The 12,833-nt window shown below is 40.3% G+C and overlaps 1 protein-coding gene across 1 annotated transcript in view; it reads left to right on the top strand.

The window, feature by feature from the left end:
- The window catches only part of LOC137321076 (A disintegrin and metalloproteinase with thrombospondin motifs 19-like), a 464,190-nt gene that overhangs the window by 436,308 nt on the left and 15,049 nt on the right, over positions 1 to 12,833 (top strand). The window lies entirely within an intron of this gene.

The following is a 12,833-nucleotide window of genomic DNA, read 5'->3' as shown; positions in this document are numbered from 1 at the left end:
ATCAGCCATGATCTTATCAAATGGCGGAGCAGGCACGAGGGGCTGAATGGCCTACTCCTGTTCCTATGTTCCTATAAAAGTACCAGCAGAATATCAGAGCAAAATTCGGGAATAACTGAACCTTGTTTCATTCATTACTCCCAAAATACTATTGAGAGGAATTTCACACCAGCAGTTATGTTTCTTAATATCAGCAGAAAAAGACAATGGGGTAGAGTTTCCACACGGGTTCCCCAATCTCTTGCCATAACTTTGGTGGAAGATCAGCAGAAACCCCAGAGTAGTGGCAGAAACAAAAATTCTAACCCAATATCTAGTTCAATAATAACTTGCATTTATATAGCGACTTTAATGTAGAAAATTGTCCCACGGTGCACAGAGGCATAACCACAAAAATGGACGTTGAGCTAGAGAAGCAAATATTAAGGGGGGTGACCAAAAGATATTGTTTTTAAGGACGATCTTAAAGAAGGTAAGGGAGATTGAGAGGCAGAGAACTTAGGGAGATAACTCCAGGAAGGGGAAGATGCACAAGAGGCCTAAGTTGGAGATGTGGAGAGTTCAGGGGAAGGGTTGTGGGGCTGGAGGAGGTTGCAGAAATAGGGACGGGCATGACAATGGAGGTCACAGTGACGGAGAATATCATTTGTGACTGGTTAGGGCCATTTCGGTCCTGTGAAAGGGGCAAAAATCCAATTGGAGAAATTCAAACAGGGAGCTGTGGGAGAAATGGGCACGGATTTGGGTGGCGATGACATAGTCAAGGATTTTAGAGAGGGTGGTGAGGTTGGAGATGGAATGATTCTAAGGACAGAGGGGTTGAGGGTAGGTTTTTTTTTGAAAAGGAGGGTGATGATGGCAGTTTTGAAATGGAAGGGGACTATCCCTCAAGCATGGAGGCCCAGAAGGGAAGTTGGGTGGTAAGCAGTTTAGTGGGATTGGGGTCAAGGGAGCAGGAGGTGGGTCTCAGAAATTAGATGAGCTCAGAGAGGTGCATTAGGGGAAATGTGCAAGAAATTAGAGAGGGACGGGGGTTCAGAGCTAAGGCACTGGGAGTGCCTGGGGTGAGGTTTAGCTTGATGAGCAAGGGGAAGGGGAGAAACAGCAGAGGCAGCTGAACAGATCTCTATCTTGGTGATAAAGAAATTAGTGAGCTCCTTACACTGATGTTAGCGGTGAGGGTGGAGGGGGCATGCGAGCGGGATTTGAGGACAGGGTTGATAGTGGAGAAATGAAGCCGGGGATTATCTTTGCTTTCCAGAATGATCATAGACTGATGGGTAATTTTGGCAGAGGAGACTGAGGCCCGATAGCGCTTGAAATGGTCCATTCAGATCTAGTGATGGATGGCTAAGCCAGTTGTGCACCAGATATAATCAAATCTGTGCCCCTTGGACTTGAGGGAACAAAGATGGAGGCCATACCAGGGGGAACAAACAGATTGGGAGAAAGTAAAGATTTTGCTGAGGACAAGGGCATTAAAGGTGAAGATGAGGGAGTGGTTGAGCAAATCAACCGCTACAGAAGTATCATGGTGAATGGAAGGCTAGGCAGTTGGAAGTTTGAAAGTGCAGTTGTAAATGATTGCCATCCCAGGGGGAACAACCAGGAACATGGGTACAGGAGCAGGCCATGCAGCACCTTGAGTCTGTAGAATGAGATCGTGGCTGATCTTTATCCCAACTCCATCCACCCGCCTTGGTTCCATATTCTTTAATACCCTTGGCTAGCAAAAATCTATTGATCTCGGATTTAAAATTATTAATTGAGCTGGCATCAACTGCTTTTTTCTGGGAGAGAGTTCCACAGTTCTACCACTCCACTAGCGGAAAAAAGTTTCTCTCTATCTACCCTATCAGTTCTTTTCAAAATCCTAAAAACCTCAATCAAATCACTCCTTAACCTTCTATATTCCAGGGAATACAAGCCTAGTTTATGTAATCTCTCTTCATAATTTAACTCTTGGAGCCCTGGTAACATTCTGGTGAATCTGCGCTGCATTCCTTCCAAGGCCAATATCTCTTTCTTAAGTTGCAGTGCTCAGAACTGTGCACAGAACTCCAGATTGGTCTAACCAGGGCTTTGTATAGCTGCAGCAAAACTTCCTCCCCTATATGTTCTAGCCCTCAAGCTATAAAGGCTAACATTCCAATAGACTTTTTGATTATTTTTTGTACCTGACTACTACATTTTAGTGATCTGTGTACATGGACCCTTAAATCTCTTTGGATCTCCACTGTTCCTAGCTTTACACCATTTAAAAAATACTCGGATCTATCCTTTTTTGGTTCAAAATGGATGATCTTACACTTACCTGCATTGAAATCCATCTGCCACAGTTTTGCCCACTCACTAGTCTATCAATGTCTCTTCGTAATTTTATGCTTCCGTCTACACTAGTTACTATGTCACTAATTTTTGTGTCATCAGCAAACTTGGATAGATGGCTCTCTATTCTGTTATCTAAGTCATTAATAAATATAGTGAATAATTGAGGCCCCAGCACAGAGGCTTGTGGAACACCACTAGTCACTTCCTTCCAATTCGAGCATATACCCATTATCACTACTCTATGTCTTCTACCGTCTAACCAATCTCCTAACCAGGTAAATAATTTGCCTTCAATTCCATGAGCTTTAATTTTAGCTAACAATCTCTTATGTGGAACCTTTTCGAATGCCTTCTGGAAATCTATATAAACTACATCCATAGACATTCCCTTGTCTACTACTTTAGTTACTTCCTCCTCTTCCAGTTTCCCTATCCTTTCTAAAGACCAGGATGAGAGATGGTGAAAGTTTTGCTGGAGATACGAGCATCAAAGGTGGAGGTCAGGAAGTGGTTGTGCAAATTGATAGCTGCAGAGATATTATAAGAAATAGGAATAGGAGTAAACCATATGGCCCCTCGAGCCTGCTCCACCATTCAATTAGATAAGGGGGAACCAGTGGTTGTAGTATATTTGGATTTCCAAAAGACATTCGATAAGGTGCTATGCAAGATAAGGGCTCATGGGGTTGGGGGGTAATATATTAGCATGGATAAAGGATTGGTTAACAGACAGAAAACAGAGAGTAGGGATAAATGGGACATTTTCAGGTTGGCAGGCTGTAACTAGTGATGCCACAAGGATCAGTGCTGGGGCCTCAGCTATTCACAATCTATATTAATGACGTAGACGAAGGGACCGAGTATAATGTATCTAAGTTTGCTGATGATACAAAGGTAGATGGGAAAGCAAGCTGTGAGGAGAACAAAAAGAGTCTGCAAAGGGATATAGACAATTTAAGTAAGTGGGCAAGAAGGTGGCAGATGGAGTATAATGTGAGGAAATGTGAGGTTATTCACTTTGGTAGGAAGAATAGAAAAGCAGAATATTTTTTAAATGGTGAGAAACTATTAAATGTTGGTGTTCAGAGAGATTTGGGTGTCCTCGTGCAAGAAACACAGAAAGTTAGCATGCAGGTACAGCAAGCAATTAGGAAAGCAAATGGCACGTTGGTCTTTATTGCAAGGGGGTTGGCGTACAAGAGTAAGGAAGTCTTGCTACAATTGTACAGGGCTTTGGTGAGACCACACCTGGAGTACTGTGTATAGTTTTGGTCTCCTTATCTAAGGAAGGATGTATTTGCCTTGGAAGGGGTGCAACGAAGATTCACTAGATTGATTCCTGGGATGAGAGGGTTGTCCGATGAGAAGGGATTGAGGCCTATACGCTTTGGTGTTTAGAAGAATGAGAGGTGATCTAATTGAAACCTATAAGATTCTGAGGGGGCTTGACAGGATAGATGCTGTGAGGTTGTTTCCCCTGGCTGGCGAGTCTAGAACTCGGGGGCATGGTCTCAGGATAAGGGGTCGGCCATTTAAGACTGAGATGAGGAGGAATTTCTTCACTCAGAGGGTTGTGAATCTTTGGAATTCTCTACCCCAGAGGGCTGCGGATGCTGAGTCGTTGAATATGTTCAAGGCTGAGATAGATAGATTTTTGGACACTAAGGGAATCAAGAGATATATGGATCGGGCAGGAAAGTGAAGTTGAGGCCAAAGAGCAGCCATGATCTTATTGAAAGGCATCTCAAGCCTGCTCCACCATTATACTCCATCTGCCACCTTCTTGCCCACTCTCTTAAATTGTCTATATCCCTTTGCAGACTCTTTTTGTTCTCCTCACAGCTTACGTTCCCACCTACCTTTGTATCATCAACAAACTTGGATACATTATACTCGGTCCCTTCATCTACGTCATTAATAAAGATTGTAAATAGCTGAAGCCCCAGCCCTGATCCTTGCGGCACCCACAGTTACAGCCTGCCAACCTGAAAATGACCCATTTTTCCCTACTCTCTATTTTCTGTCCAATAACCAATCCTCTAACCATGCTAATATATTACCCTCAACCCCTTGACCCCTTATCTTGCATAGCAACCTTTTATGCGGCACCTTATCTAATGCCTTTTGGAAATCCAAATATACTACATCCACTGGTTCCCCTTTATCTACCCTGGTAGTTATATCCTCAAATAACTCTAATAAATTTGCTAAACACGATTTCATTTTCATAAAACCATGTTGACTCTGCCTAATCATATTAAGATTTTCTAAGTGCCCTGTTGCAACTTCCTTAATAATGGATTCCAGCATTTTCCCGACGACTGATATCAGGTTAACTAGCCTGTAGTTCCCTTTTATCCCACTCCCTCCTTTCTTGAATAGCGTTGTTACATTTGCTACCTTCCAATCTGGTGGGCCTGTTCTAGAATCTAGGGAATTTTGGAAGATCATAACCAATGCATTCACTATCTCTGCAGCCGCCTCTTTTAGAACCCCAGGATGTAGGGCATCAGGTCCAGGGAATTTGTCAGCTTTTAGTACCATTAGTTTGTGTAGTACTTTTTCTCTACTGATATTAATTGTTTTAAGTTCCTCACTCTCATTTGCCCCTTGGTTCCCCACTATTTCTGGTATGCTTTTTGCGTCTTCTACTGTGAAGACAGATACGGCATATTTGTTTAATGTCTCTGCCATTTCCTTATTCCCCATTATAATTTCTCCTGTCTCAGCCTCTAAGAGATGAAAGTTTACTTTTGCTATTCTCTTCCTTTTTACATACTTACAGAAGCTCTTACAATCTGTTTTTATATTTCTTGCTAGTTTACTCTCATATTCTATTTTCTCCCTTTTTATCAATTTTTTTGTCATCCTTTGCTGGTTTCTAAAACTCTCCCAGTCCTCAAGCTTACTGCTATTCGTTGCAACATTATAAGCCTCTTCTTTTAATCTAATACAATCCTCAAGTTCTTTAGATAGCCAAGGATGGATCGCTTTTCCTGTGGAGTTTTTATTTCTCAATGGAATGTATACTCGTTGAGAATTCTGAAATATTTCTTTAAATGTCTGTCACTGCTTATCTACCGTCATATATTTTAATCTAATTTCCCAATCTACCTTAGCCAACTCGCCCCTCATACCTATATAATTGGCTTTATTTAAGTTTAAGACTCTAGTTCGGACTTAAGTATGTCACTCTCAAACTCAATGTGAAATTCTATCATATTATGATCACTCTTCCCCAGAGGATCCTTTAGTATGAGACTACTAATTAACCCTGTCTCATTACACAATACAAGATCTAAAATAGCCTCTTCCCTGGTTGTTGTCACGGTGTATTGTTCTAGGTGAATAGAGGGTCAAAGGTTGGCCAATTGGTAGTTAGATAGTGCATTTGTAAGCCTATTTAACCAAACAATTATATGTTACTTTGCTAATTTTAGCGTGAAAAATAAGAGTAATAAGTGCTGGACAGAAAGTGCTAGCAGACTAGTCAACTATGTTTAGCACAGCTCTGACCATTCCTACCCATCCATGAATGTTAGAAAAAAGTGCATGATAGATTAGATATTGCCATTTTATACTGATTTGGATATTAAGAAAAATCAGTACACGTGTGAAGTTTCTTTATATTTCAACCATCAAAAAACTTGCCAATGGAATATTGAAGGTAATGAACAAAACAAAGTGTAGTTAGCCTTAGTTTTCAATGGAAATTACTTTCCACAGAAAATAGTCATCCTACTCATCCAAAGTTTCAACCTTGGCTCAATCAGTAGTACTCTTGTCTCTGAGTTACAAGGTTGTGGGTTCAAGTCCCACTCCAGAGACTTGAGCACTTAGTGTAGGCTGGCACTTCAACTCTGAGGGAGTGCTGCACTGTCGAAGGTGTTGTCTTTTGGATGCAACGTTAAACTGAGGTCCCATCTGCCATCTCAGGTGGATGTTAATGATCTCATGGCACTTTCCTAGTCAATATTTATCCTTCAACTAACACCTAAAACAGATGATCAGGTGACTTATTTCATTGCTGTTTGTGGGACCTTGCTGTGCACAAATTGGCCGCTGCATTTCCTACATTACAACAATGACTACACATCAAAATACTTTATTGGCTGTAAAGTGCTTTGGGACGTCCTAAGGTGGTGAAAGGCACAGATTACTGGAATAAGATGCTCTTCTTTGAACCATATACGTGGATTGGGAGGAAAATAACAATGAAAAAATAAAATCTATGGGCTTAACCCTTTAGCAGGTTATTCAGTTTCATACATTTTTTTTTTTAAGTGTCAGACGTTGACACGGTCCAAACAATTCAATATATTACAGCAGAACCTCAAAAACATGAGCACTTTGGATCTAGGAGGTAAGCATATGACTCTTTTTTATAGCACTGAGACTGGCAATTTTCCAGTTGCTGAATAATAATTTGGTCTTTAATTTTTTTTGAGTACTGTGAAGACAATTACCCACTTAGCATACTTTGGTCGCTGGGACCACAAAACACTTCCAGGTTTTGAATGTGATTTCTGCACTTGTGATGTGCCCATACTACTCTTTAGAGAGATGTTTCCACTTGTGAAGGAGACCAAAACTAGCGGTCATAAATATAAGATAGTCACTTTCAAAAGGCGTTTATTAAAGTGCCACATCACTTGTCATCAAGATTGAAGCCCATGGAATAAAGGGGACAGTGGCAGCATGCATACAAAATTGGCAAAGTAACAGGAAGCAGGGAGTAGTGGTGAATGGTTGTTTTTCGGACTGGAGGGAGGTGTACAGCCGTGTTCCCCAGGGGTTGGTATTCGGACCACTGCTTTTCTTGATATATATTAATGACTTGGACTTGGGTGTACAAGGCACAATTTCCAAATTTGGAGATGACACAAACCTTGGAAGTGTAGTGAACAGTGAAGAGGATAGTGATAGACATCAAGAGGATATAGACAGGCTGGTGAAATGGGCGGACACATAGCAGATGAAATTTAACGCAGAAAAATGCGAAGTGATACATTTCAGTAGGAAGAGGCGATATAAACTAGGAACAGAGAGAGCTGGAGGTATATTTGCACAAATCGTTGAAGGTGGCAGGGGGCAATTGAGAAAGCGGTTAAAAAAGCATACAGGATCCCGGGCTTTATAAATAGAGGCATAGAGTACAAAAGTAAGGAAGTCATGATGAACCTTTATAAAACACTAGTTCAGTCACAACTGGAGTATTGTGTCAAGTTCTGGGCACAGCACTTTAGGAAAGATGTGAAGGCCTTAGATAGGGTCCAGAAAAGATTTACTAGAATGATTCCAGGGATGAGGGACTTTAGTTACATGGATTGACTAGAGAAGCTGGGGTTGTTCTCCTTGGAACAGAGAAGATTGAGAGGAGATTTGATAGAGGCATTTAAAATTATGAAGGGTCTAGACAGAATAGATAGAGAGAAACTGTTCCCATTGGCAGAAGGGTCAAGAACCAGAGGACATAGATTTAAGGTGATTGGCAAAAGAACCAAAGGTGACATGAGGAAAAACATTTTTACACAGCGAGTGGTTATGATCTGGAACGCACCGAGGGGGTGGTGGAGGCAGATTCAGTCGTGGCTTTCAAAAGGGAACTGGGTAAGTACTTGAAAGGAAAAAATTTGCAGTGCTATAGGGACTGGGCGGGGGAGTGGGACTAAATGGATTGCTCTTGCATAGAACTGGCACGGACTCGTTGGGCCGAATGGCCTCCTTCCGTCCTGTAACCTTTCTACAATTCTATGATTCTAATAAAACCAATAAGGAATTCAGGAGAAACTTCTTTACCCAGAGAGTGGTTAGAATGTAGATTTTGCTACCACATGGAGTAATTGAGGCGAGTAGCATAGTTGCATTTAAGTGGAAGCTAGATAAACACATGAGGGAGAAAGGAATAGAAGGATATTGGGATAGGGTTAGATGAAGTAGGGTGGGAAGAGGCTTGTGTGGAGCATAAACACCAACATAGATTAGTTGGGCCGAATGGCCTGTTTCTGTGCTATAAATTTTATGTAATTCTATCTAAGTCTTTCTTTCTTTACCTATACCACATACTCTCCTTTTGTCTGGACCTGGATCCAGGGCTCTGTTCCTTGCCAATTTGTTATATTCCATACCTCTTTTTGTCATGTATTTCATTTTTAGTATGTTTTGTTTTGGTATTTGAGTTTTTAACTGTTGCAACATTGTTCTCTCCGTGCCTTCAACCATCTAGGCCCCAAGCTCTGGTATTCCCTCCACAAACCTCTTTGCCTCACCACCTCTCTCTAAGACACTGCTTAAAACCTACCTCTTTGTCCAAGCGTTGGGTCACCTGTCCTAATGTCGCCTTCTTTGACTGTGTCAGTTTTTGTCTGATAATGCTCCTGTAAAGTGCCTTCTAACATTTTACTATGTTAAAGTTACTATGTAAATGCAAGTTGTTGTTGATCTTACCATTAATTCTCATTGATAACTTTGTCTCAATTGTTGCAGTAACAAAGTTTATCTGATGCAAAAAGCATACAAGTAAGTATTTTCACAGTGGGTAAATACAGCTGTGAAGTTCATCGCTGTTTGCTTCCTATGTTAAAAAGGACACAATGGTCATGTGATCATTTTTACATGATTTGAGAGTGACAATCACCTTTGTTCTAATCAAAAAGTCTTTTCATAGCTGCACTGCTTACCTTCTCCATAGGTTAAAACTATCACATAATCCACCTTCCAATCCTATTAACCAAGCTCATTATATGAAGTATACCTTCTAAACTCAGAAGGAATCCTTTTTAAATGCCCTCTTACATGGCAAAATATCATTGTCATTACATGCAGTTAGTGACTTTTTTCTCACAGTCAGAAGATTTTGGGAGTAAATTGATGAAGCAACACCACAGTATAATGCAAAGATTGTAAAACTACTCCCATTCATGATGTGGAGATGCCGGTGATGGACTGGGGTGGACAAATGTAAGGAATCTTACAACACCAGGTTATAGTCCAGCAGTTTTATTTGAAAATCACAAGCTCTGAAAGCTTGTGATTTTCAAATAAAACTGTTGGACTATAGCCTGGTGTTGTAAGATTCCTTACATTTGTACTCCCATTCAAGCTGAGTCACAGATGGATGGATGTGAAAAGTTTACGGGAAGGCTGGAGTTTAAAGGGCTGAGAAATGCCCCATTCTTATGTAAGAGATTTAGAACTGAGGGCAGGAGAAACTTCTTTACACAGAGTTGTGAAGATGTAGAATTCATTTCCAGGGTTAATGGTTGAGGCAGAAATTATGTCAACAATCAAGATCAGATGGGATAAGTGGATAAAGAAAAAGGGGCTGAAGGGATATGGGAACAGGATGAGTAAATGTGATTGGAACTACTTGCTCACGTGGAAGGTAAATGCCAAGAGAGACTGGTTGGGCTAAATGGCCAGATTCTATGTTGTAACTTCTGTGTATCTATGACCCTAACAGCTTTATTACAACTAAAAGCAACTAATCCCATCCCACTACTAAATCATTAGAGCTACACTTTCAGAAATCTGTATCATCTGATGGTACTGGTTCAGCCTTCACTGATATTTCTGATAAACATCAGATGGCAAATATAACTAAATGTGAACCTGGTGCTACAATCCCAACTTGGCAAAAAATTCAAAGCTTTCCTCAACATTAACTGTTACAAATTCAAATGGCATTTTACTGTCTTTGTTTTGAATAAACAATTAAATGAAGGGCACTACACCTTGCAATTTAGGCTTGATTAAAGTACAATTAGATTTTATTGTTAATTGCCACAACAAGAATTTACTAATTTGAGTTTTCCAGAAGTCATTTTATGTAAATTGTTATTGAAATTTTTCCAGGGCCAAATCAAAATGTATAATCATATGAAATCCAAATTAATTTTATATTTGATATTGTGAATACAGTGGAATTGGGATAAGCATTTACCTGATCACTGTGAATATCTGCAATGAGATGGGTTTCTATTTTACTGGTGCACTTGGGTTACAATTTCAAAATATTAACAAGTAACTTTGACAACTTTTTTTTGTATGCCAGCATTTTCTAGATCAAAGCATAACAAGCTTTTTCTTTCATTTTTGCTCCACTTCTCTTCTCTTTGCTGGTTTATGCTGGAGTACAATGCCTGTGGTACCTGGTTCCTAACTTAAGTGTAATGCTCACACCTGGGACTAGTCACTTGAGCACAATCCTGGCCTTATCCCATATTCACAAACACTCACTTTCCAGCAGGGGTCCATTGGCAACAATTGGGAGTGTTAATCCCTTCTGCTTCTTTCCCCCTCCCTAGCCCCAGTGTGCTGAAGCCAACTATGGCACTCCAATTGGAGCCCTGGCTGAAATTAACTCACTTAGCACACATCAGGAATAAAACATCTGTAGTTTATTGTTACACCATGCTGTGTGTTTAATACAGAACAAGTTTATCAGAAAATGTTAAGCTTCAATTATCATTGTACTTGCATCAGGACTTCTGTATAATGTGAGTGAATGCAATCCACTTTGAAATGTTGTGCTTTCATAAGGTAAGCACTTATCACAATTCCATTGTAATCATGATATATCTAATAGGCAGGAAATTGCTCTAAGTGGCGAACACGTCACTCGCTGCTGGTAAGTAACAAACTCACCCACAAACTTTTCGTGCTCTTCTCTAACTAACTCAGTCACAGTGATTTACACAAATATAAACAGTTCTGAATGGAAATGTAGAAAAATATTTTACACAAACAGTATAAAACTCATAAAACATTAGGAGTTTGAAGTCATTTTCACCTTGCTTTAATTGAGAGTTGCAAGAAATGCAGCAGTCGTTCCCAGGATTCTGTGAGCTCTGAGAGGAGGAAAGGATCTCTATGTTCCCTCCACCAATCAGCTTGAACCAAGCCACGCTGTGAGAACCAGGAAGTGCTGTTCATTCACAAAACATGCAAATTAACAATCAGGAAGTGCCAGACAAGACTAGTAAATTTACAATAAAATGAGATAGAGAAAACAAAATAAAAAGAGGGTAAGATTAAAAGACCCAGGTAAACGAGACAGAAAGAAAAAGTTAAAAAAAAAATTTAAAACATTTTAACTTTTAAATTTTTTTTAAATGTCCAAAAACGATTAAAATCAGGAGTAATGAGACTCCACATTTTTAAAAGTTAAGTTTTAGTGCCAGAGAAGTTGTTTGGTGGTCATTAATGCTTACCACACTGTTAAAACTTAATTTAGACCTAAAAAACTGAGCGTTCCTGTTTTGCGGCAAGATTAGTTCGTTTCCAGCTGGGCAGGAGAGAAAGTTGGCACTGGTTGGTTAATTCCATTGATCGCATCCAGCGATATTCCTTTAAGGCGAAGCTCTCACATTGTCGGTGAACCAGGAAGAACGAGTTCCGGATTGCTGCGTTTAACTGCACATGTGCGGTCGCCGGAACTCACTCTTCAATTTCGCTGTTAGGCTCATTGATATTTTAAAAGCAGTTTCTGGGCCATCGACTCCTTGCTGGTGTACAGTTCTACTTGGGCAGCACCTCATTATTCGTATGAGGTTTGATGGCAAATGTTAGTAAGTTATTTTCCCGTATTTTGTGGGTGAGAGACAACTAAAGCTTAATCTTGTCCTCATCAGAAATCTGCACTGCTGCACTATGTTTGCTAGACAGTAATCACGAGTGGGAACGCTGGGCAATTTGCCCTCTTCAGTTCTTGTAACACCCTTCCTGCTACCATGGCTTAGGTTAGCCAACTCAGCATAAACTGGAGATCAAACCTGGGACCTTCCTAGTCTGTACAACTTAGTCAACTCATTGGATAAACTCACTGAGCCAATGAGCAAACTGAAAACTGAAATTTTACAGAAATTTAATTGGACTTTTTAAGTAAGTCAAGTAATGTTAAATACTGTATGTGTGTTTCAGTCTGTGTATGTGTGTTTCAGTCTGTGTATGTGTGTTTCAGTCTGTGTATGTGTGTGTGTGCACGCGCTTATCAGTGTCCAGGAAATTACTCCATTTTCAACACTGAGCACTCCGAGGTCAGGTATAGCACAGTTAAATGCACATTAAAAATTCCCCGTACCTGCTCCAAACAATATACCTGAACTGCTATTTCAGAACGGCATCCCCAGCTGTTCTAATTTGACATTTTCAACAGCAGCCATTTTGTGGCCTCTCTAAGTGTGATTGCCAATTATTACCAAATAAGCAACATTTTGTACTTGGGCCCTTGCCCACTAGGACTGAATTGAGATTGCCCAAACCTATTTGATGCTCACAGACAGATGGAGCTTTCATCCCATCTGTCAGGATTTGGTTCAAACCCAGGCCCCAAAGGTGAAAAGCCAGTGTCTAAGCCACTGAACTATCCAGTCACTCCGTGCACATAAATATGACGCATTAGATAAATTTCATTTTTCATCATTTTAAAATGTATAAATAATCAGAATATACTTTGTTCATTGTTTATGTAATCCACAAACATGCTCATGATTCTACAAACA

This window comes from Heptranchias perlo, chromosome 4 (assembly GCF_035084215.1).
Source record: "Heptranchias perlo isolate sHepPer1 chromosome 4, sHepPer1.hap1, whole genome shotgun sequence".
Lineage (NCBI taxonomy): Eukaryota > Metazoa > Chordata > Chondrichthyes > Hexanchiformes > Hexanchidae > Heptranchias > Heptranchias perlo.
Note: the sequence above shows the minus strand (reverse complement) of the source record. Positions and strands in the feature narration are given on the sequence as shown.